Genomic DNA, 24,330 nt, shown 5'->3' with positions numbered 1-24,330 from the left:
CTTGTTTCCATTATCCTTAACACCCTTTATTATTGTAACCATGTCCCCCTCCAAAATGCTTGCTTGCTCTGCTTTCTGTCTACTGTTCTTTTAGTCATGTGGTTTTCTGCTTCCTTATATTGTGCCATGGGATCATGAATCTCACTCAAACTGGGTAAAGATAATTCTGGAATGCCCCCCTTTTTACACTGGAAAGCGCTACATCTGAAGTGGAAAGACTTCAAGTTCCAGATCGGACATGCATTACCCTTGGGCAAGTAATTTATCCTCTCTTGGCCTCTCTGTTCATCTGTTAACACAACATTTTAAATTCAATGACCTCAATCCCTTCCAGCTCTAAATATGTTCTGTATACTATGGTGAGGCAGGTAGGTGGCGCCATAGTGCATAGAGAGGTGGCCTGGGAACCAGGATAACTCATCTTCCTAAATTCAAATCTAGCCTCAGACACTTACTAGCTGTGTGACCCTGGGCAATTCATTTAGCCCTGTTTGCCTCAGTTTCCTCATCTGTAAAATGAGAAGGAAATGGAAAACGACTCTGGTATCTTTACTTAGAAAACTCCCAAATGAGGTCACAGAGAGTCAGACATGACTGAAAAACAACAACAAAAATATACTATCATCATATTCTGCCTAGGAATACATTTATATAGTTGGGGAGTTAGCAGATTTTCAATGCAACGTTACACTTGCCTGTGCAAACAGCTGAAAGACATTCCTATCTGCTTACAAAAACTTCTGTTTATCAGAAAGAGAACTTAAAAGATTATCTACAATGTACACTTTCTGAAAGTATGAGTAAAGAAAATGTCCTTTAAAAAAATCTAAATTAAGGGGCAGCTAGATGTAGCAGTAGATAAAGCACCAGCCCTGGATTCAGGGGGACCTGAGTTCAAATCCGACCTCAGACACTTGACACTTACTAGCTGTGTGACCCTAGGCAAGTCACTTAACCCTCATTGCCCCACAAAAAAAAATCTAAATTAAATAAATATTATCCCCAATTTATACTGTTTATATCTTATTTGTACATAGTTGTTTGTGTATTGTCTCCCCCATTAGATTGTGAGCTCCCTAAAAGAAGGGACTGTCATTTTCCTTTCCCTGTATCCACGAAGCTTAGCACAGTGGCTGGCACACAGTTAGCATTTAATAAATGTTTATTGACTGACCGTAAGAAAAGGCAGTATGGTACAGTGGATAGAAAGCTGACTTCCAAGCCAAGAAGATATTTTTCTAATCTCATCTCTTACTCATTCTGAGCATGTTATTTTGGACAAATCACTTACATAGTCAGTGTCCCAGGCATCTCTCTAAAGACTGCGTCAGAGACAAAGTCCTGATCTGCATTGGTAGAGGAAGTTCCTCAGTGGGAGAAATCACATATTCAGGCCCCCTCAAAATCCCTTCATAACAGCAGGGACTATATAGGGACTTTATTTGATTTCCTTCTTCTAATTGTTGCTCCAGATCAACCATTTCAGTAAGTTTGAAACACTCTACACAATTGGGTCACAAGGAGTCAGACACAACTGAACATCAACAACAAACAGTTCTGCATTTGTGAAGTTAGCTGGTTCAAGATGCGGTGTTTCTCTTTAGTGTCCCCCATTCAAGGGTATCAACAAGGGCACACAGTAGAATATCAAGAAATATATCTTTTTTTTCTTTTTCAGTGAATAGCATTTGTTTGCTCCATGGTAACTTTAAAAATGGGAGACTTTTGGTCGTTGACAGAACATGGATTTCTTCTGGAGGTCATTCGGATATTCTCAAACCTTAAGCTTGTTTATAATTCATTCTGGCATTTAGTTCAAAAGGTCAACAAATATTAAGTACTTGATTCATGTAAAACGTTGTGATGATGGTTCCTGGGAGAAAAACCATTTAGATAAGGTCATTGCTTTTACAGAATCTATCAAGAAGATATGTTGCATTGTGTGATGAGCAACTGTGAATAACTTAACTCTTCTCAGCAATACAATGATCCAAGACAATTCCAAAAGACTCAATGAAAATGTTATCCACATCCAGAGAAAGAACTGATGGAGTCGGAATGCAAATCAAAGTATACCAGTTTCACTTTAGTTTTTTTCATAGTTTTTTCCTTTTGTTTTTTAATTAGTTTCTTATTTATTTCACAGCATAACTAATATGAAAATATATTTCGCATGATTGCACATATATAACCTATATCAAGTTACTTACCATGGGGGGGGGGAATTTGGAACTCAAAATTTTATCAAAAAATAATGTTAAGGAGCAGCTAGGTGGTGCAGTGGATAAAGTGCCAACCCTGGATTCAGGAGGACCTGAGTTCAAATCTGGCCTCAGACACTTGACACTTACAAGCTATGTGACCCTGGGTAAGTCACTTAACTTTTTTTTTTGTCCCATAAAAAGAAAGAAAGAAGGCAGGAAGGAAAGAAGAAAGAAAGAAGGAAGGAAGGAAGGAAGGAAGGAAGGAAGGAAGGAAGGAAGGAAGGAAGGAAGGAAGGAAGGAAGGAAGGAAGGAAGGAAGGAAGGAAGGAAGGAAGGAAGGAAGGAAGGAAGGAAGGAAGGAAGGAAGGAAGGAAGGAAAGAATTTATTATACATTTATTATAAGATGGGTTTTTTTTTAAAGCAAGCTACATGTCATTGATTTAGTTTTACATATATTCCTCTTTTTCCGTTCTACTTTTTTAAAAAAAAGTAAGGATAGCCACAACAACAACAACAAAAACAAAAGAAAATATGAACAAAATTCAAAAATGTTTTCTTACACTCTATTTAATGCTAAAAACAATAGGCTCTTTTGTTTTGTGGGCTTAAATGAAGACCAGGTGGCTTACCTAGAGATGAGTGTCCATCTGATAGGAAGCTTCAGAGGTTCAAAGAATGATATTAGGTTCAGAGATGACAGGGTGTTTTTGTTTTGCTTTTTTTTTTTTTTGGTTTTTGTTTTTGCAGGGAAATGAGGCTTAAGTGACTTGCCCAGGGTCAGCCAGCTAGTATGTGTCAAGTGTCTGAGGCTGGATATGAACTCAGGTCCTTCTGAATCCAGGGCCAGTGCTTTATCCATTATACCACCTAGCTGCCCCTGAGATGATGGGTTTTAAAAGAAGGCCAGAGCAAGAAAAAAAGGGTGCCAGTCAAGAAAATGGGTTGCAACTAACTTTGTTTAGATGGAGAAAGGTTAGTTTAGAAAAATTGAAGTTTTTCTAGAATACAAGACTCATTGAGCACCTATTACATATAAGCCACCATTCTAAGTACCGCTTTCATTTATAAATGAAAAAATTAAAATCTAGATGTGCTGAATGACCTTCCTTAGTGCCTGCACATGAAAATTATAGGTTAAAATCTATTGAGGATTCTCAAGAACCATATCACAGGACAGATTTCACTGGATACTTCTGTCTATTATGAGGTCCTTTGAGTAGACTGGCCCCAGGAGGCCTGCCAGAAGCCTTATAATGATTTCAAATGAGCTTGAAATTTCATCACCATTTTAATTTACTTAATCTATGTCACCCTGCCTTGCTTATTTTAACATTCTGTTCAAATTTTCATTGCAGCATTAATAACAGTTTCACCTTAATTCATGCCTACTAAGAAAATCTCATTGTGTTGGAAGTTCATGAGCCCCGTCTACAGACATACAACATTAAATGGCAATTTAATACTAAAACCATAAAAATTTACATCTGACATTAATTGGGTTTTCCTATTCACTAAGGGACTACAACACACCTACTTTGACATAGAAGTCATTTTCACTTTATAGTTAACATAATTTTTATTACTACTAAAAGCTACCTCATCTCTCATAACTTCATAAATTCTTGGTTGTGACATTTTGCCAGATCTGCAACTAGGGTAGGGCAGTTCAGGCTTTGTCTCAGGGCACCAATTAGAGGGCATCAAAAGATTTGCAGTGCTTCAGCATCATAGTAATAATGGAACTTAGTACTTAGAATAAAAAATAATTGAATAGGAAACTGCTAGATGGTTGACTTCCTTCCCCTTTTGGCCACAACTTTGGTAAGCTCCTGCTCAGTTCAGCCCTGCCCTGATAACCTACCTCTCCTCCCACAACATATCTCACATGGTGGCCTTATGTTACTTCAAATTAAAAAATATATTTGAAGACATATTTTGTGCCTTTTGTTTCAAGTTCAGAATGCTTCAACATGAATAAAAATTAAAAGTTAGAGTTCTACATTTTGCTCTCTTTGTTTTCATTGTAGAGAGAAAATAATGGGTTTTGGGACACCGAAAGGACACCCCCCCCCCCCACACACACACACACCCTCCCACCCCTTTGAGGGGATTATATTAAGATTGATTGGATTGACTCACTTGGAGTTAGTGATTGGAACCACACCTACCTGAAGGCCTGGCCTTCAGGGGGTGTGTTCTTTGAACTCTGACCTCAGCACTACTGCTCAGGACCACCCTCAAATCCAGTGAACCAATAGATTTGAATGATGCTAGCCAATTAGTTTGGAGCAGTGTGTAAGGATTGCCTCTTGTTGGGACCTGCAGGAAGCTTCTGATCACACAGGGAGAGAGAGACTTCCTTTTTGGCCTAAGACTGTAGGTGAAGGTGCCTTTTTCTCTCTTCTTCCTGAAATCCTAGAGAGGCTTTCCTAACTTTCAGGGTAATATGCTCTGTCTTTACTAATACCTAATATGCTTTAATAAATGCTTAATGCCCCAAAACTGGTGCTAAAGCTTCTAATTTATAAGTAGCAATATATTAAAAACCCCGGCTAATTTTCCCTAAACTTAGGACAGAAATAAGGTAACCACATATAGTTTTACTCACCACACTGTAGAATCTATCATGGTGTCTTGGAGCTTCTGTTCTCTGCATGTGCCTCATTTTCATAAAGTCCCCCAATGCTTCATGGGAATGAATTGAGATCCAGTAACTGAATGATGAAAATAGCACATTACTTTTACACACAGAGGGACATGTCTGTTATGAGACAATTCCACAAAATGTTATTAAGTATCTACTATATTTAAGTAGGTATATTCAAACTAGGCATCCATTCTATATAAAATCAAGGCATAACTAGAGTACAAAAGGAAGGAAAATGGCTACATTATAGAAAATCAGTACAAAAAATGCCTTATAACCATTGAACAAATAAAAGAACAATAGAAATATGTACTATTTCAACTTTTTTTTTTTTAGTGAGGCAATTGGGGTTAAGTGACTTGCCCAGGGTCACACAGCTAGTAAGTGTTAAGTGTCTGAGGCTGGATTTGAACTCAGGTACTCCTGAATCCAGGGCCGGTGCTCTATTCACTGCGCCACCTAGCTGCCCCCTATTTCAACTTTTTACTAAACATGAAAAATTTAACGGACCATCTAGGAATAGACAGAGAATTGGATTGGAAGTCAAGATGTGGAGTTCTAATCTCAGCTTTGCCACCAATTATCTAGAGAAAGTCACTGCCTATCTCTGAGCCTCAATGTCCTAATCCCTTTAAATGAGGGGGCTAGATTCTGGAAAGCAATTTGTGATTATGTTTTTTAAAAAACTAACTATGATGTCAATATGCACATAACCCCTAGGATGACAAATACTTAAAGAAAAATACCATTTGCACCAAAATATTCATAGCAGATCATTTGGTGATAGCAAAGAACTGGAAAAAAAATTATTCATCAGTTGGGGAATGGCTAAACAAACTTTGTTATGCAAATGGAATGAAATAGGCAAGCCAGTCTAGTGAGAGGAATTATTATTATTTTTCTATTACATTAATAACAAATTATCAAATTAGGATTGAGGTTTTTCTTTTCTTTTTTCCTCATTCAGGAACCAGTCCCTATAGATCAGTCAGTCAGTATCTGAAGGAAATGGCTGATAAATGACATTGCCCAAATGCTCCACAATCTTGGGCAGGACCCTACCCAACTGGAAGACCTAACAAACAGATTGTAATTTAGATGAATTCTTGCCCTTGGGAAATAAGCCAATGTCATTACACTTTTCCATTAGAATTTAGGGTGACCCAGCTTATGAAGGAGAAAACCAACCAGAGTGTTGTGAGAGGAGATGGATTCCCCTGTCCTGATACTGGAGGTGGCTGAGTCTCGTGATCAGGCCACATTCTCAGCAGGAGGAACTGAAGGCTTTTAGTCAACCCCCTCATTAATTGTTCCCCAGTCAAGGTTGACTTTCACCTGTCAGGGGCATCTCCTTTTCCAAAGGTATTTAAGCATCCAGTGAGCTCCATGCTTTTGTCTTTGATTGCCAAGAGATAATACTGACCATCAATTTATTCAGTATTTGTTAGCCTAGTTAATAAATTGGAGGTTGTGTCTCAGGCTTTTCATTCATCACACTAAGTGTAGCAGCAAGTCACTCCCAAAAAAGAGAGAGAAGGCTACGTGGGCCAGGTGGGCCAAACCAATATCACTACCTTGAATGTCACTTCCTCTCAGACACTGGTGGAGACAGCCTAGGACTGAGCCCCAAAGCTCCAGGAATAGAAATGCCAACCACTCTCCACCTCCATCACTGGTCCTGTTTCCAGCCAGGCTCCTGCAACCATCATAGAGGGGAGAAACCCTTTTGGACAAGTAGCTTGCCATCTCCACCATCATAAACAGCTGACCAGCTGCCACTCATGCGAAGGTAAGCCCTAGAGCACTGGGAATAACAGCATCCCCAAGACTGCTCACCCTGCTACTAGCTTGTCCTGCCATAGACCAGGGGAGCAACCACCCTTTTGGAAATGCAATGTGGCAACTGCCTCTACAACTCTGACAGCACCCACCCACATATAGCTCCTCAAACAACCACAGCTTTTGGTGAACCAGAAAAAAAAAATTATTGTTCCCAAAGTCCTAGGCATCATCAAATAGTTAACCAGAAATGGATATGTTTTATCAATGGAAATAACATTTTAAAGAATACATTACCATCTGGATGGGGGGGATTTTTCCATCTGACTTTCTCTTGAAACCTCCTACATGTGTTGTGTCCCCCTATTAGAATGTGAGGTCTTTCAGAAGTGACCATTTTACTTTTCTGTTGGTATCCCCAGTGCATAGTAAACAATAAATGTTTTTTGTTCATTCATTCAGAAAGAATTGCTGTTGTTCAGTCATTTTGAATTGTGTCTGACCCCATTTGGGGTTTTCTTGGCAACGATACTGGAAGAGTTTACCATTTCCTTCTTCGGCCCATTTTACAAATGAGGAAACCGAGGCAAGCAGGATTAGGTAATTTGTCTAGGGTCACACAACTACTAAATTTCTGAGGTCATATTTGAATTTGGGTCTTCCTGACTCCAGGTCTGGTGCTCTATCTACTGCACCACCTAGCTGCCCCTTCAGAAAGTAACAGTCATGTAATTATCACGATCAAACTTGACCCCAGAGAAGAGATAGAAAAATATCTCCATCTTCTTTGCAGAAGTGCAGCGTTATTAGCATGGAACATTGCATGCACTGTCAGATTTGACTAAATAGCTTTTTCTCCTCCTCCTCCTCTTCTTCTCTTTCTCCTTCTCCTCCTTCTCATTCTCTTCCTCCTCTTCCCTCCTCCTTCCTCCTCCTCCTCCTCCTCCTCCTCCTCCTCCTCTTCATTTCTTCTTCATGATTCTAATAAGAGGAGAATCATGGGACCATAGATCTGGAGCTGAAAAGAGCCTTCAAGGTAATCTGGTCCAGAGGTGTCAATCACAGGGCTGCTGCATTTTGGCCAGCAACACTCCAGAGTGTGGCCAGACCCAGATTAAAAAGTAATTGGGGAGCAGCTAGGTGGCACAGTGAATAAAGCACTGGCCCTTGATTCAGGAGGACCTGAGTTCAAATGTGACTTCAGACACATGACACTAGCTGTGTGACCCTGGGCAAGTCACTTAACCCTCATTGCCCTGCAAAAAAAAAAAAAAGTAATTGGGAGGGGCAGCTAGGTGATGCAGTAGATAAAGCACCGGCCTGGATTCAGGAGGACCTGAGTTCAAATCCAGCCTCAGACACTTGACACTTACTAGCTATATGACCCTGAGCAAGTCACTTAACCCTCATTGCCTCACCAAAATAAATAAATAGACAGTCAAATAAATAAATAGATAAATAAATAAATGGATGGATGGATGAATGAATGAATGAATTTCACTCTAAGACTATGAAGTGAAATTTATATCCCATGAACCGCAGTGGAAGAATTGTGGTGTGAAGGTTGGGAACATTATGCTTTATAAACTATTACCTGAATAACATAGCTATAATATCACCAAGAGAATAGAATTTTCTTTTCTTGATGGATGCCTTGAAAGAAAATAAATACATTTACTTAGGAGACGAAAACAAAACCTTTAGCAATCCTAATTAGTTATTATTAAAGAATGTTTTCTTCTCTTAAACTCAGGTTCTTAAAAAAGTTTCCCCTTGAGATTATTTTAAGGCTATTGTGTCTGTTTTATTATCAATTATATTTCATTTTCACTTATATTTGCTTGTGGATACCTATTTCAGGCTTCTTTATAATCCTTCAGAGGGTTTAGAGCTAGAAATCGTTGACTTCTGACATTTATATGGCATTTCCACAAATTATCTCATTTAACCTCTGCAACAAGCCTTTGAAGATTGCTAAAGAATCTTCTTTTGTTTCCTAAGTTGTGTTTCTCCATTTTCTCTTGAGGGTTCCAAAAAAAGGAAAGGAAACTTCACTACCCCCTTGAAATTATAACTGTGCTATTCATATATGTTGCAAAACAAAATCCCTCCGACCCCTAAACTGTAATTCTCCCACTGAGGTTCAAGAGAAATAAATGCTACTTCATATTTTAAGAGAGAAAATTATTGCTATTTTTAAGGAAATAAAACCAAAGGCTTGTGGTTGACAACAGAAAATGAAGATATAGCTTATTTATTATTACCCCCATTTTACAGATGAGAAAACTGAGGTTTACAAAAGTTAAGTGACTTGTCATGGTCACAGAGTAATCAGAGATAGCATTCAAATCCAGGTCTTTCTCCAAATGCAGGGCATTTTCTACTATACAATATTGTTAACTAATATATTCTTTAAGTGTCTGAAAGGGAACTCAAAGATCATTTATTCCAATCCCTTTCTTTTTCCAAAATCAATTCCCCAAACATTTATGAAGCACCCACTATTTATAGTCCTATTCTGGTGCCTCATCATGTCCAGGATGTGACTGGATTTTTGAAGACTTTTTGTTGTTGTGGTTCAATTGTCTCAGTTGTGTCTGACTGTGAGGATTTTCTCAGCAAAGATACAGAAATAGTTTGCCATTTCCTTGAGCTCATTTTACAGATAAGGAAACTGAGGTAAAAAGAGTTAAATGACTTCCCCAAGGTCACATTTGAACTTGGGTCATCCTGACTCTAGGTCCAGCACTCTATCCACTGTACCCTTTAGCTATCCCTTTTTTTTTTTTTTTTTTTTGCGGGGCAATGGGGGTTAAGTGACTTGCCCAGGGTCACACAGCTAGTAAGTGTCAAGTGTCTGAGGCTGGATTTGAACTCAGGTACTCCTGAATCCAGGGCCAGTGCTTAATCCACTGTGCCACCTAGCCGCCCCCTTAGCTATCCCTTTTGAAGTCTACATCAGCAGAATATAAGCTCTAGTGAATTCTACCATGGTAGACAGTCTCTACACTGAATCAGCTTTCCAAGAAACAGTCTGGCTAAGTAGAGTCATCACCAGTAAAGTAGCCATTTATTAATGAATGTTTGACCATGACAACCCATGAAACAAAGGAAAAAACAAAATGGTACTCAGTCCTATATGACCCCTTTCCACTTCTGCAGTGATGCTGGCCAAACAGCAGGAAGAGAGTCAGAGGATTAAGAATCACACATTTTTAGAATTTCTATAAACTTTAATTTGACTGTTGGTGTCCTAAATATGGGAATCTTTTCTAAAGATTAACAAATAAACATATTAACTGGAGGGAAAGAGGGGTATTGAATCATATCCATCTTGTCAGTCTTGTTTGGAAAAATTAAATAAACTAGACCCAAAAATGAAGTTGCTCCTTAATGAAAGGATGACATACAGAAGTTCTTTAGAGGAACAAGGAAAGGAGTTGTCAGAAATGGTTTTATCATATGCCCAAAGACAACAAGAAACAATATTTGATGTGATGTTGGGTCATTTCATATGGGAGTGCTAATGATAAATATTTACAAGAAGGCTACCATGAAAATAACTGCAATTTTATACATCAGTATCAGTTGCTAAGGATGAAGAGGCAGAGAAATTCTAAATCAACATACAACACAATACTTAGTAAATTCAATGTGAAGGTGATAGGAATGCAAAATATATAGTAAAGCTTAGTTCAGGAAGAAGAAGGTTTTAAATTCAGATTTGTAGATTACAAAGAAGTCTCATACCTTTATGTCATTATTTTTTAAACAAAATAATTGGTAGTCACTGGACATGGAAAACAAATATAGAACATCACATACAAAAAATAATTATTTTAATAGACAAAAAGACTTGGTAATTAATGAAGGAGTTATCCCTGAAGCAAATGTCTATGTGCAGTCAGAGCACCAAGTCGTCAGAACAAAATCCTGTACCTAATCTACATTGTACATTGAAAATGTTTCTATTCTTTGTTTGAGGGAGAGCTTAGACATAAGCTAATTCTATCCAATATTCAAAGAAAAATAAATACACAAAATTCACAAACTATAAAAAAGGAAGTGATTCTACCAATGATTCTTAAATTATATGACCTTGATCTATTTTCTAAGTCATCCTTTCTTGATATGAATTGCTTTACATATCCTTTTGGTTTTTTCCAACCTTTTAACTTTATTTATTTATTTTTTGAGGCAATTGGGGTTAAGTGACTTGCCCAGGGTCACACAGCTAGTTCAGTGTTAAGTGTCTGAGGCCGGATTTGAACTTAGGTCCTCCTGAATCCAGGGCTGGTGCTCTATCCACTGCTCCACCTAGCTGCCCCTTTTAACTTTATTTTAATGTTTCTTCTTGTCTCATGAGGTAATTAATTTCTTTTTGATCAATTCTGACTTTTGAGGCGTCTGCAGATTGGATAAGGTTTTTGTGAGCAAATGGGGAATGGTCTCCTCTCAATAAGAATATAATAGTCACCATTCAAATTACACTCCTCCGGGGGCAGCTAGGTGACACAGTGGATAAAGCACCAGCCCTGGATTCAGGAGGACCTGAGTTCAAATCTGACCTCAGACACTTGACACTTACTAGCTGTGTGACCCTGGGCAAATCACTTAACCTCCATTGCCCCTGCAAAAAACCACCACCACCACCAACAACAATAATAACAAATTACACTCCTCTAGACCTGTTTGAGGAAAAAGGTCTCCTTCTCCCCCCCACCCCAGGCAAACAAAATCACATGGTTCAGGGAAACCCTGAGCTGGTATCAATTAGGTCCGCTCCTGTGCTGTGTCCATATAAGGGAAGATTGAAGAAATGCCCAGTGTCACCTCCCTCATTGGCTAACAACCCAAAGAATAATTATGGAAATTAGGGTTAGGAATACTGCATTCTGGTTAGCTAGTTTTTGCGTGTAGATTGTAACCCTTGAGTAATCAGACCAGTGATGAAAAAGGGGAGGGTCCATTCATGTTAGGGACTAGGGTTTAAAATGCTGCCTGCAAGCCCCCATTTTTTGCACCCACCAGCAACATACTGGGTTGCCCATTCTCACGAGAATTACAATAAATGAGTCTTTGATACATCACTGCGGCTGAGTTCCAGAGAATTATTGAGCAGGAGTCATTTTCCTCACAGTTCTGTACCTCTTGTACTAAGCTATTAATTCTCTTTCCCATCAAATTCTTTCAATGATACAAATATTGTTTCAATAGCTAACCCAGGAAAAGTCAAAACACAGAAAGAAAACAAGAGAACATTGTGTCTAATGAGCTTTGATGCAAAGATTTAAAATTAAGTATTAGCAAAGAAACTACAACAACATATCACAAAGATTATACAGTAATAACAGGTTGTAATTATACCAGGGATTCAGGGATGGTTGACTATATTAATAATTAGAATAACAAAAACCATATAATTATTTCAATAGGTGCAGAAGTTTTCGACAAAATATAGTACCCATTTCCATTAAATACACACACACACACACACACACACACACACACGAGAATAAATGGAGCTTTCCCTAACAAAGTAGGATATATCTAAAACCAAAACCCAGCATTATATGTAATGAGTACAAACTTAAGGCCTTTCCAATAAGATTAAGGGTAAATCAAGTATGTCCATTATCACAACTACACTTACTATAGTGAGAGAAATACTAGTTATGACAATAAGACAAGAAAAATAAATTAAAGAAATAAGAATAGGCAATTTGTTGTTGTTTGGTCATTTCAGTCATGTCTGACTTTGTGATCCTATTTGGGGTTTTCTTGCCAAAGATACTGGAGTCATTTACAATTTCCTTCTCTAGATTATTTTTTTCTTTCTTTTTAAAATATGCCCATATTTTTGTTTATTGATAACTGTGTTATGGGGAAATAACTCCATTTTAAAATCAGCTTTTTTTAAAGTAATAAGCATTTTTATTAATAGTTTTGGGTTCCAATTTTTATCCCTCCTTCCCTCCCTGGGGTGGTAAGCAATCAGATATAGATTATACACATAGGATTATGTAAAACATTATCATATTCATTTTGTGTATGAAAACTTGAATAAAATTTAAACAATTAAAGAAAGTGAAAAATAGCATGAGTCAGTCTGTGTTCCATCAATATCAGTTCTTTCTTTGGAGGTAGACAGTATGTTTCATCAATAGTCCTTTGGGATTGTCTTGGATCATTGTATTGTTGAGAATAGTCAAGTCTTTCACAGTTCTTCATCAAACAATTTTGCTGTCTCTGTGCACAATGTTCTCTTGGTTCTGCTCTCTTCACTATACATCACTATACATCAGTACATACAAGTCTCTCCAGGCCTTTCTGAAATCATTCTGTTTGTCATTTCTTTTTTTTTTTTTTTAAGTGAGGCAATTGGGGTTAAGTGACTTGCCCAGGGTCACACAGCTAGTAAGTGTTAAGTGTCTGAGGCCAGATTTGAACTCAGGTACTCCTGAATCCAGGGCCGGTGCTTTATCTACTGCGCCACCTAGCCGCCCCTGTCATTTCTTATAGTACAATATACCCTGATCCCCAACTAGACTGTAAGTTTTTATACTAAAACTTTCCCAAAATTATTGTTTCAATTAGTTTTTTGTTTACTCTCCAGGATTTTTAACTATTTTCTAGATAAATTAACTATTTTCTAGATAAGGAAACTAAAGCAAACAGGGTTAAATGAGTCCAGATTTGAACTCAGGAAGATGAGTCTTCTTAAATCCAAGCCCATCATTCCATCCACTATACCACCTAGTTGCCCAAACATAGGCAAAGAATAAATTAAAGTATCATTTTTTTTTAGCTGATAACATGGAGTAGTTAAAAATCCTAGAGCATAAACAAAAAATTAACTGAAACAACAATTTTGGGAAAGTTTTAGTATAAAAACTTACAATCTAGTTGGGGATCAGGGTAGGGCATACACAAATAACAATAATTCAAGGATCTAGTAATATAATATTTGTGAAGCACAATTTAGCATAGTACATAGCACTTAGTAGGCACTTAATAAGGCTTGTTCCCTCCCCCCACCCACCATGCACAATCATTATGGAAGTACAAAACAAACTGTTAGGTGAGCCTGGATAGAGAGAGGTCACTCCCACATATCTACTCCCCTATCAATTTGCTTCCTACTCCTCTTTCCTTCCTTATCTTTTCTAAACTGTATGAAGTCTTAATCTCAGATCACCGAGTTGGTGCTGAGCCAGATCATTTCTTAAGCAGGCAAACCAAAGGCGTGATCCATTTCCCTTTCTCAGCATCACAAAAAATCAGCTAAGCTTTTGCAAGGGTAGAGAGGAGATTAGCAAAATCATTCAAGTCACTAAGGCTCCTTAGAGTAGATCCTGGAAAAACTGTGAAGGCAAAGGTATAGTTTATCTTCGGTTCTTTCTCTTTCACTGCCTTTCTCCTTGACTTGGCCCACATCCCCTCCAGGCATCCCACACCCCCCATACTGCTTTTCTGACCGCCCCAGGGGCAAACTGGGCTGAGTTCTGGGGACAATTCCTCAAATTCTACCCCCTCTGCTTTCTATCAAAACTCACCTTAGGGGGCAGCTAGGTGATGCAGTGGATAGAGCACCAGCCCTGGAGTCAGGAGGACCTGAGTTCAAATCTAGCCTCAGACACTTAACACTTACTAGCTGTGTGGCCCTAGGCAAGTCACTTAACCCCAATTGCCTCAAAAAAAAAAAAAAACCTCACCTTAGATATATTTTGTTTCCCCAGTCAATCATCACATTGGAAAGTGATGGGATGAACTTATTATTCCTCAGGGATTATTGATAGATATTATTACCTATGGGGGACAGTTGCATTTTAACAGGAAAGCACTGGGAATTAGGGGTTTTTCTCTATAAATTAAAGATTAGACTAGATTAACCTGTGGTTTATGGGTATATTTCAGGTCTAAGGACTTGGAAGGGAGAAAAATAGTATATGTTTTTTTACTAACCTCTAAAGAAAATTTAATGTTTCCTTCAGTTATTTAAAAATTTTCTTCTGAGAAGGCCTCACCAGACAGCTGCAAAAGGGGTCTATGCCACACACACAAAAAAAATATTGAGAACCCTTGGACAAAATGATCCCTAGAGTTTCCTTCAGCTCTTAGTATATAAACCTATGATAAACTAAAGAAGTGATTGTTCAACTCTTTTGTCTCATGGCCTCTTTACACCCTTAAAAATTATTGGGGACCTCAAAGAATTTTTGTATCTATCAATGGATATCTGTATCAATAGATACAGATAAATATCAGTAACAAGTAAATATCAGTAACAAGTTTTTATATGTATCAATATTTATCATATTATAAATGTAAACTGATAAATTTAAAAATATTTATTAATTCATTTAAAATAATAGTGAACCTATTACACATTAACATAAATAATAGATTTTTATGAAAAATAACTATTTTCAAAACAAAAAATTAGGGAAAAGAATATTGTTTTACATATTTTTTTTTTTGCGGGGCAATTGGGGTTAAGTGACTTGCCCAGGGTCACACAGCTAGTAAGTGTCAAGTGTCTGAGGCCGGATTTGAACTCAGGAGCTCCTGAATCCAGGGCCGGTGCTTTATCCACTGCGCCACCTAGCTGCCCCCTGTCTTACATATTTTTGAAAATTCTTTAATATCTGACTTAATAGAAGACAGTTGGATTCTTATATCTACTTCTGCAATTCAATATGTTGCAATATGTTGTTTTGATTGAAATATATGAAAAAAATTTAACCTCACACAGATATATACTAAAGGGAGAAGTATTGGAATAGGCAAATACCATCTTAATATTATTATGAAAATAGTTTTGACCTCATAACCCCCCCAAAAGTTTTGGGGACCACCGGGGGTCTGCAAACCACACTCAAGAACCACTGGACTAAAGGAATTAATATCTAATATTGGAATTTCAGGCACTGAGGGAGGCAGTGGGGGAGGAAATTCACAGAAGAGGATGAGTTTAAACTGGAACTTAAAGGTTGAATAGGGTTTTAATAGATGGATGGGATGGAAGGACATTTCAGGTAGCATAAGCAGAGGGGCTAAGCCGGAAGAAAGCACAGAGATATGTTAGGCTTTCCATTGTTAATGACAGGAAAGTGACCCAGAACCTAGCACAGGGCCTCCCTTTAACAGGGAGGGGAATAAGCATTTACCTAGCTCCTCCTCACCTGTGGCTCCCAGGAGCTGTCACATGTGCAGCAGCCACACCCTGGTAAAGCTTCTAGGGAGATGGGCTTAACCAGACTGAGGGTGACTGACAGGCCTCAAACCCATTGTGGGTTAAGGGGGTGTCTACCCCAGGTGTGTGAAGACTTCGCCCAGGGAAATGGAAAGATGAGAACAATGTGTTCCAATGGCCAGGAAGGCAGCTAAAGCAGGTGCTGTGGAGCACTTAGGGCTTGGTCAGACATCAAAGACACCAATGTCACCCAAATGCAGCTCAGGCCATAGCCAGTCATTTTGACTTTTATTCAGCTGATGGACTTTGATGACTCTGGAAGAAAGGGTGAGGGTGGAGATTTTCTGCAACTCTGCTTCACTTAAATTCAATGTCAAGACATCACCCTGTGATGTCATAGGTCCTCTCTGAAAATGAAGGATAAATAACAACCACGTGCCAGGCACTCTGCTAAGCACTTTATAAATATTATTTCAATTGATCTTCACAACAACCCTGGGCTGGGTACTATGATCACCTACATTTTACAGTTGACGAAGCTGAGGCAGACAAAGGTTGCATGACTTGCCAAGGGTCACCCAGGTAGTAGATGTCTGAGGCTAGATTTAAACTTAGGTCTCCCTAACTCTAGACTCAGCATTCTATCTATGTTAGATACCATAAGAGGTGATGAATAAATCTTTTCCAAGTTGAACTGAATCAAATTTATTTTCATTCAGATTTTTGAGAGAACGTTTTAAAGGGTGAGATTTTCTAAGGTCTTCAAGTCACAGCACTTGAATATAAACATTAGGCCCTGCCTCGGAGAATTTATGGGAAAATGAAGGTTAAGGTTCAAACTTTGTCTTTGGGCTAGTATTCCTAGTTATCTAGCTGAGGTAATGTGGTTCTAGCTTTGGAATTAGGGGTCCTGCTTTCAAATCCTGCTTCTGATGTCCTGCATTGTGACTTTAGGCAACTCTGAATCTTCCTTGGGTCACAGTTTCCTCATCTGTAAAAGGAGATGATGACTGTACTAGATTATCTTTCATGGTCCCTTCCAGCCTTCAAGCCATGAACTCTATCATGAAAGCTCCTTTGAGGTGAAGAAAACCTTTTGTGGAGATTAGATGAAAAGAGACATCATGTCAGAGGCTGCTCAGGTGAGAGTGCAGAGCTCTCAATGTTTCAAAAACTTCACCTGACAGTGGCTGCAGCTATTTGGCAAAAGACAGACCATGTATAAACATCCTGGGAAAGCAGAGTCCTTTTTACTCAAAGGTCTTCCTTGTCACTTCCATACATACCATACTAATAGTGTCAGAAATGTCAAAGTCTCATATTAGGGAAAAAATCATAAATGTTGGAGGGGATGTAGAAAAAACTAGGACACTAGTACACTGTTGGTGGAACTGTGAACAAATACAACCATTTTGAAGAGCAATCTGGAATTATGGCCCAGAGAGTTATAAAATTGTGTAAACCCTTTGACCCAGCAATAACACCATTAGGTCTGTTTCCCAAGGTGATCAGCAGAAAAGAACTTACATGTTCTAAAAATATTTGTATCTTTCTTTGTGGTGGCAAAGAATTGGACATTACAGGAATGCTTATCAATTGGGGAATGGCTGAACAAGTTGTGGTATATGATTGTGAAGGAATACTACTGTGCTGTTGGAAATGATGAGCTGAGTGATTTTTAGATAAATGTGGAAAGACTTGCATGAAATAATGAAGAATGAAATGAGCAGAACCAAGAAAATGTTGTATACAGTAACAGCAATATTGTTTGAAGAATAACTATGAGCGATTAAGTTCTTCTGGAGTATCAGAAATATTCAAATCAACTACAAAGAACCCGTGAAGGAAGATGCTATCCATCTCTAGAGAAAGAACTAATAAATAGAAATATGCATAGTATGGTTTTATATATATATATATATATATATATATACACACAAGTATGTATGTATGTATATATGTGTATAGATTTACAAATACACATACATATATACATCTATATGCATATAGATGTATATGTGTACATTATATATGCATATATTACTACATATACATAGAAGTATGCATAGTATGGTTTTGTGTGTGTGTGTGTGTGTGTGTGTGTCTGTGTGTGTGTGAAATAAAGGCCTCCTCTAGTGCAAGGGACGGAGGGAGGGAACGAGACAGTTTGGAATTTAAAATGTAACAAAAAAAAAGTTTTTAAAAAGTGAAATGTAAAAAAAAAAGTCATAGTCAGAGTAATGGGTGGGCAGGGCGAAAAATTGGTGTTCCCCCTTCCCTCCAGGTGAATTGACATGATTACAGAGGAGATCATTGACAAAGGATATGTTAATGTGTGATGGTAATGACAAAAATACCCATCTGTGCCCTGAAGAAAATGGAAGAGTCCTTGACCTTTGACTGGTACTCTTTGACTGGCCAAAGATTGGCTGGGCTCCTAGTGGCCTTTAAAAAGCTAAGCCTACCAGCCATGGCAAGGAGTACTTTAGTGAAGTGTAACCCCTAAATCTCTACCAGAGGAGGACCAGGGAGGGCAGAGTTTTCTTTCTTTTTCCTCTTCCCATTTGTGGTAGCATTTTATAGTGGAGCTTTGGTTTTTCAGTCATTTTTCAGTTGTGTCTGACTCTTCATGACCCATTTGGAGTTTTCTTGGCAAATATATTGGAGTGGTCTGCAATTTCCTTCTCTAGTTCATTTTACAGAAGAGGAAACTGAGGCAAAACAGAGTGAAGTGACTTACCCAGGGTCACACAGCTAGTAAGTGTGTGAGGCTTCATTTGTACTCAGGAAGATGAGTTTTCCTAACTCCAGGCCAGCATTCTATACACTGAACTAACCTAGCTGCCCCAATAGTGGAGCATCTTGTGTACAAGTAGACAACACATCCAGGAAGAAGCAGAGAGATATAGATTCAGTATCAGGGGAAGGAAGCAGGTTCAAGGAGTGGGCCCTCTTCCTACTGAGAAGAAAGTCCACTATGAATACTAGGGAGAACCAACCCTAGCAGGCAAGAGTGGAGCTGTGGAGAGAAGACCTGCAACCCACACAGCAGACACTGTGAACTGGGAAAGATGTTCTTTGTTTTGTTTTTGTTTTTGCAGGACAATGGGGATTAAGTGACTTGCCCAGGGTCACCCAGCTAGTAAGTGTCAAGTGTCTGAGGCCGAATTTGAACTCAGGTCCTCCTGAATCCAGGGCCGGTGCTTTATCCACTGCGCCACCTAGCTGCCCCAGGGAAAGATGTTCTTAAACGTTTTTTTTGCATCATGGACTCTTCTGGTATTCTGATGAAGCCTAGAGCCTCCTTCTGAGAATGTTTTTAAATATATAAAATACATAGAAGTACAAGGGGAAACACATAGATTAATATAGTTATCAAAATATTAAATGTTCTAAATTCACAGACTCCCTGAATTCTATCCACAGACTCTCTGCCCCGCCCCCACATTGTGAAGACATAACAAGAAAATAAAAGGGACATGGGGTCCTCCAGTATCAGAGGCATGAATTGCCTTGGCAACGTGTCCCCTACATGGGTATCTCATTACCAGTGTCCTCTAAATTTATGCTCATTTCCCCAAATGGATTTATGGGAAAGTGCATCTTCCATTGATGGAGGAGAATGTTTTATTTTGTTTTTCCTATGTCATCTTAGGAAACATCTTTGCTTTGAGCTGATTGTGTCCACCGGCTAACTATTAAAGGTAAGCTCATTAGGGAGGCACCCACAGAGTATCCATGAACATAGAGGTACTAAGCAGTTTGTCCCCTGGGGCCTAAATGAATCTGCAAATCCATGAAGGTAGCAGCTTGGGAGTCATTCCAAAGGAAATACTCCATAAGAAAACAGACGTTATGGGAGGAAACCCGCCAGCTGACACATGAGACACATGAAAAATCAGGCTAAGGAGATTCAAAGGGGAACATTAGTCGTCCAAAGGTGTGGGGTGAACATTACAAATAGATCATAGTGTTTCCTGCTACAGGCAAAGGGGATGGGAGGGCTGAAAGTCGACACTGCCATTGCTTAAGGCATAAACTGTGGCCTGAGGTTCTCAAAAAGCAGGCTTTAACCTGATCTCCCCTGAAAAATTAATGGAGCCATGACACCTTGTATTTATACAAGTAGGGAGCTGACATCGCCTTCCTAGTCATCACCATCCCCAAGACAGGCTTTGCAGTAGAAATGAAGTTTGAGGCACTCAAAAGTTAATGACTTGTAAAATCCCACACTGTCTCCGAGTGAGAGACAAGTCTGAAAAAGGCAGGCCTTATGATGCCTAGTTCAGTCATCAATCCTCTCTACCTTGGAGCTCCTCAAATTCAGTGACTCCATGTAGGATTATTTCAGCAGCCAGGTGGCTTGGTAGATAGTGCTAGGCCTGGAGTCAGGAAGACCTGGGTTCAAATGTGGCCTCAGACATTCACTAGTTGTGTGACCCTGGGCAAGTCACTTAACCTCTGTTTGCCTTAATCCACTGGAAAAAGAAACGGCAAATCGCTCTAGTATCTTTGCTAAGAAAATCCCATGGGCAGCATGGGGTCACAAAGAGTTAGACTGAACAACTGAACAACAGGATTATTTTATTTTATTTTATTTTATTTTATTTTATTTTTGGCTGGGCAATGAGGGTCAAGTGACTTGCCCAGGGTCACACAGCTAGTAAGTGTTAAATGTCTGAGGCCAGATTTGAACTCGGGTCCTCCTGAATCCAGGGGCGGTGCTTTTTCTACTGTGCCACCTAGCTGCCCCCAACAGGATTATTTTCAAACATCCTTTAAGGCTTGGAATCATCAGCTAAACCATCTATGCATTCATTCAGGAAGATTCACTTCTTTCATCTTGACTTTGCTATTGGGAATTGACCCTCCTTTGCCAAATGATTGGCTCCACTGCAAAAATAATAGCATTTCTGTAGGGCTTTAAGGTTTTCAAAAACATTTTACATTTATTACCTCATTTTATCTTTGCAACAACTATGAGGTAAATGCTTTTAAATTCCCATTTTAAAGAGGAGGAAAGTGAGGCTGAGAAGTTAAGTAACTTGTCAGGGGTCACAAAGCTAGTGTCTGAGGAGGGATTTAAAGGGCTTTAAGGGTTGCAAAGGGCTTTACATTATCTCATTTGACAACAACCCTGTGAGAGATGTGCTTATCCCCATTTTATAGAAGAGGAGAACGAGGCTGAGAGGTGACTTGACCAGGATCACATGGCTAGTGTCTGAGGAAGCACTCAAACCCAGATCTTCCTGATTCCAAGGTGAAATACCACACTGCCTCCCTGGAAGGGGAGAATACCGAGAAAGTTCATTTTATTCTTTTTACTTCTGCCTTCCTGTGCAATATCTAGGGTGAGAAAACTAGAGCTTTGTCCCAGGGCACCAACATTTAAAAGGCTTTGATGGCATTTGCACTTCTCCATCAAGGAGAAACTGAATTTAGCATTGTCATCAAGAATAATTAACGAGTTAATAATTAGTTAAAATGGAAACTACCAGTGAACTTACTTGTTTCCCCCAACTCTAACTTGCAACAGCTAGTTGAGTCTTTTCCTAATCTTGCCCCACCGTGTTCTCATCTCACTGTGGCAGCCTCCCCAGTAGTGTTTTACAGTATCCCAGTCATTTTCTCATGCATGGCACAATGTCCTGTAGTCTCCATCAATTCAACCATGTACCCAGGGAAGTTTTTGTTTGGTATTTACTATGAGTAATCAGATGGTTATTGCTCTAGTTACATATAAGTGAGGACTGTGTGACACTTTGTTTCTATGCTCCTTCCTAGCCATACCTGAAACACTCTCAATGTGTCTTTGAAGCTGATTTTTTTAAAGAATACAAAATGCTTTTAGCTCTTAGGCAAAAGGTCAAAATGTTAAGAACTAAGTTTATATGAATAAATTCATGAAAAAATACCATTAATCATTCTGAAGAAATGTACAAGCCCAAGGTAAGAATATCAAACATTTGAATGCAAGTTAAATAGCATTTAAATTTCATATAAAGTACAAAATCTTTTATTCAGGATCTTTCAGACTCAAGAAAAGCATTCCAAAGGAAGCAAAAAAAAAAAAAGTGGCAGAAATTTAGAGCTAGGACCCTTTCTCTAACGTTGAAAATTTCCATTTCAGGCTCAGTTGAATAGTGACTTAAAAAAAAAAATGACAATAGGGGCAGCTAGGTGGCACAGTGGATAAAGCACCGGCCTTGGATTCAGGAGGACCTGAGTTCAAATCCGCACTCAGACAATTAACACTTACTGGCTATGTGACCCTGGGCAAGTCACTTAACCCCAATTGCCCTGCCAAAAAAAAAATGACAATAACCAGGCTTTTGTGGCCACATTCAAAAATGCATTCAAGTGGGGCAGCTAGGTGGCACAGTAGATAGAGCACTAGCCCTGGAGTCAGGAGGACCCGAGTTCAAATTCAGCCTCAGACACTTGACACTTACTAACTGTGTGACCCTGGGTAAGTCACAACCCCAATTGCCTCACCAAAACCAAAACAAAACAAAACAAAAAAATGCATTCAAGAGTTATGGTGTACTGGCAAAAATATAGCCCCCAAGAGTCAGAACACTAGAATTCCATGGCCAGTTCTGCTACCAGTTAGCTGTTCAACTTTAGGCAATTCACTTTCCATAGCCACACCTTGCTTGCCTTGTCTGTAAAAGGGAAGGAGGAAGGGAAAGAAGGCAATTAACTGATGTCCTTGTAAGGTCTCTTCTAGCTATGATATTCTGTGATGCCAAGAGATCCTTTTACACACACACACACACACACACACACACACACATTTCTGGAATATGTGTTACCTAACACAATTTTTAAAATGAAAAAGACCTCATTTAGGTCGAAAGCTTTACTCCAGAAATGTGGATAATTTTGAAAGGGAAAAACCCATTTCTCTTTTATTCTTTCCTCAGTCTCTTCTTCCCTTCTTACCACTGGCTTCCCTTCGTTTTTTTGTCTCATTCTGAATCTCGCCATCTTGAATTGCCCTGGTCTCAAACATCTTACCTTGAGCCAACACACTGAAGACTGACTTCACTTGTAAGGCAGCCAGGAAACCAAGCAGCCAAGAAGTTCCAGGGCTGCTAAGTATATGGAAGTATAACAGGAGGAGCCTGGGACAGCCGTCTGGCCCTATGGTCATGGCCAGAGACATAACTAGCACTTCTGGTCCCTGAGATGAAGGGCCATAAAACCTACGGCAAAATAGAAAGACAAAAGACAGAGCCATGGAGGAAGGGAGGTGAGACCACAGGTTTTGTGACACAAGTGATGAGAGCCTGTGAGAAATGATTCCTCTATTCCAATCAATACTAGTAAGTTTGACAGTTTCCATAAATCATATTGGTGGGGGCAGCTAGGTGGTGCAGTGGATAGAGCACCAGCCCTGGATTCAGGAGGATCTGAGTTCAAATCTAGCCTCAGACACTTAACACTTACTAGCTGTGTGACCCTGGGCAAGTCACTTAACCCCAATTGCCTCACCAAAAAAAAAAAAATCATATAGGGATAGTAGGCCTTTACAATGGGCCTCAAACTTTCATGTGATATTCATTACTTGCTTAACAGTTAGAAGTTCACTTGCACAACCACAAGAATGCTGACAAAGATATCTCCTTCCTCCTTTACTCAAATTCTATGTCCAGACCCAGCATGAGTGGGATACCTTTGATTCTTTGGAAAGTTCCCCTCATTTTTTTACCTCTGGACCATTCTGTCTTGTCCAATATGAGCAGGTGATCATCTTATGACCACTTAGTCAGTGGAAATGCCCCGTGCTTCACCCAACCTGTGCCGCCCCCCTCACCCCCACTGATGTCATTTTTGGCCCTCAAGAGCAAAGTCTAACAACCAATGAGATTCTGTATTTTACCAAGCCTCTTTTGTGTATCTGGGTATCAGACTATAAAAACAGGGTCCTGGAAGGAGGGATCTCAGATTGTAAGGAAGATCTGAGGTCTACTTCATTAGAGGAGACCATGGACCCTTTAATAAAATGCCATTGGGAAGGGCAGCTAGGTGGTAAAGTGGGCAAAGCACTGACCCTGGATTCAGGAGGACCTGAGTTCAAACCCACTTAACCCTCATTGCTCCACCAAAAAAACAACAACAAAAAAAAGCCACTGGCTCAGAGCTCTGCCTTTCTTGAAGATTAAGCAATTATTATCCCCACAACCCCAGGAAACCTCCCCTTATGAGTCACAGACTCCAGGGCACAGGGCCATGACTAGGGAGATCACTACCTGGGGATAGGAAAAGGTAGAGCTAAATCTAGGATTTCACCTGAAGTTCAGTCGATGTGATGGCATGTAGTAGCTTCCTGTTTTGACTATTTATTCTTCTTAGTTAGATGCTAAGCATAGTTGTTTCTAACTATTAAAAGAGTACAAGTTAATGTTAAATTAAGGCACCCTGGAAGGAAGCCCCAGCTGCCCTGTCCTAGTTACAAATCTAATCACAGCCCTAAGGATGCAAAGTAATTTGAAAGTTT

At 39.2% G+C, this 24,330-nt stretch overlaps 1 pseudogene; it reads right to left on the bottom strand.

Annotated features, from left to right (window-relative positions):
• Positions 1 to 23,552, bottom strand: part of LOC122751148 — a 37,554-nt pseudogene extending 14,002 nt beyond the window's left edge.
• Positions 23,553 to 24,330: the final 778 nt, after the last annotated feature.

The sequence above is a fragment of the Dromiciops gliroides genome, chromosome 1, assembly GCF_019393635.1.
Source record: "Dromiciops gliroides isolate mDroGli1 chromosome 1, mDroGli1.pri, whole genome shotgun sequence".
In the NCBI taxonomy this organism is placed as follows: Eukaryota; Metazoa; Chordata; class Mammalia; order Microbiotheria; family Microbiotheriidae; genus Dromiciops; species Dromiciops gliroides.
Note: the sequence above shows the minus strand (reverse complement) of the source record. Positions and strands in the feature narration are given on the sequence as shown.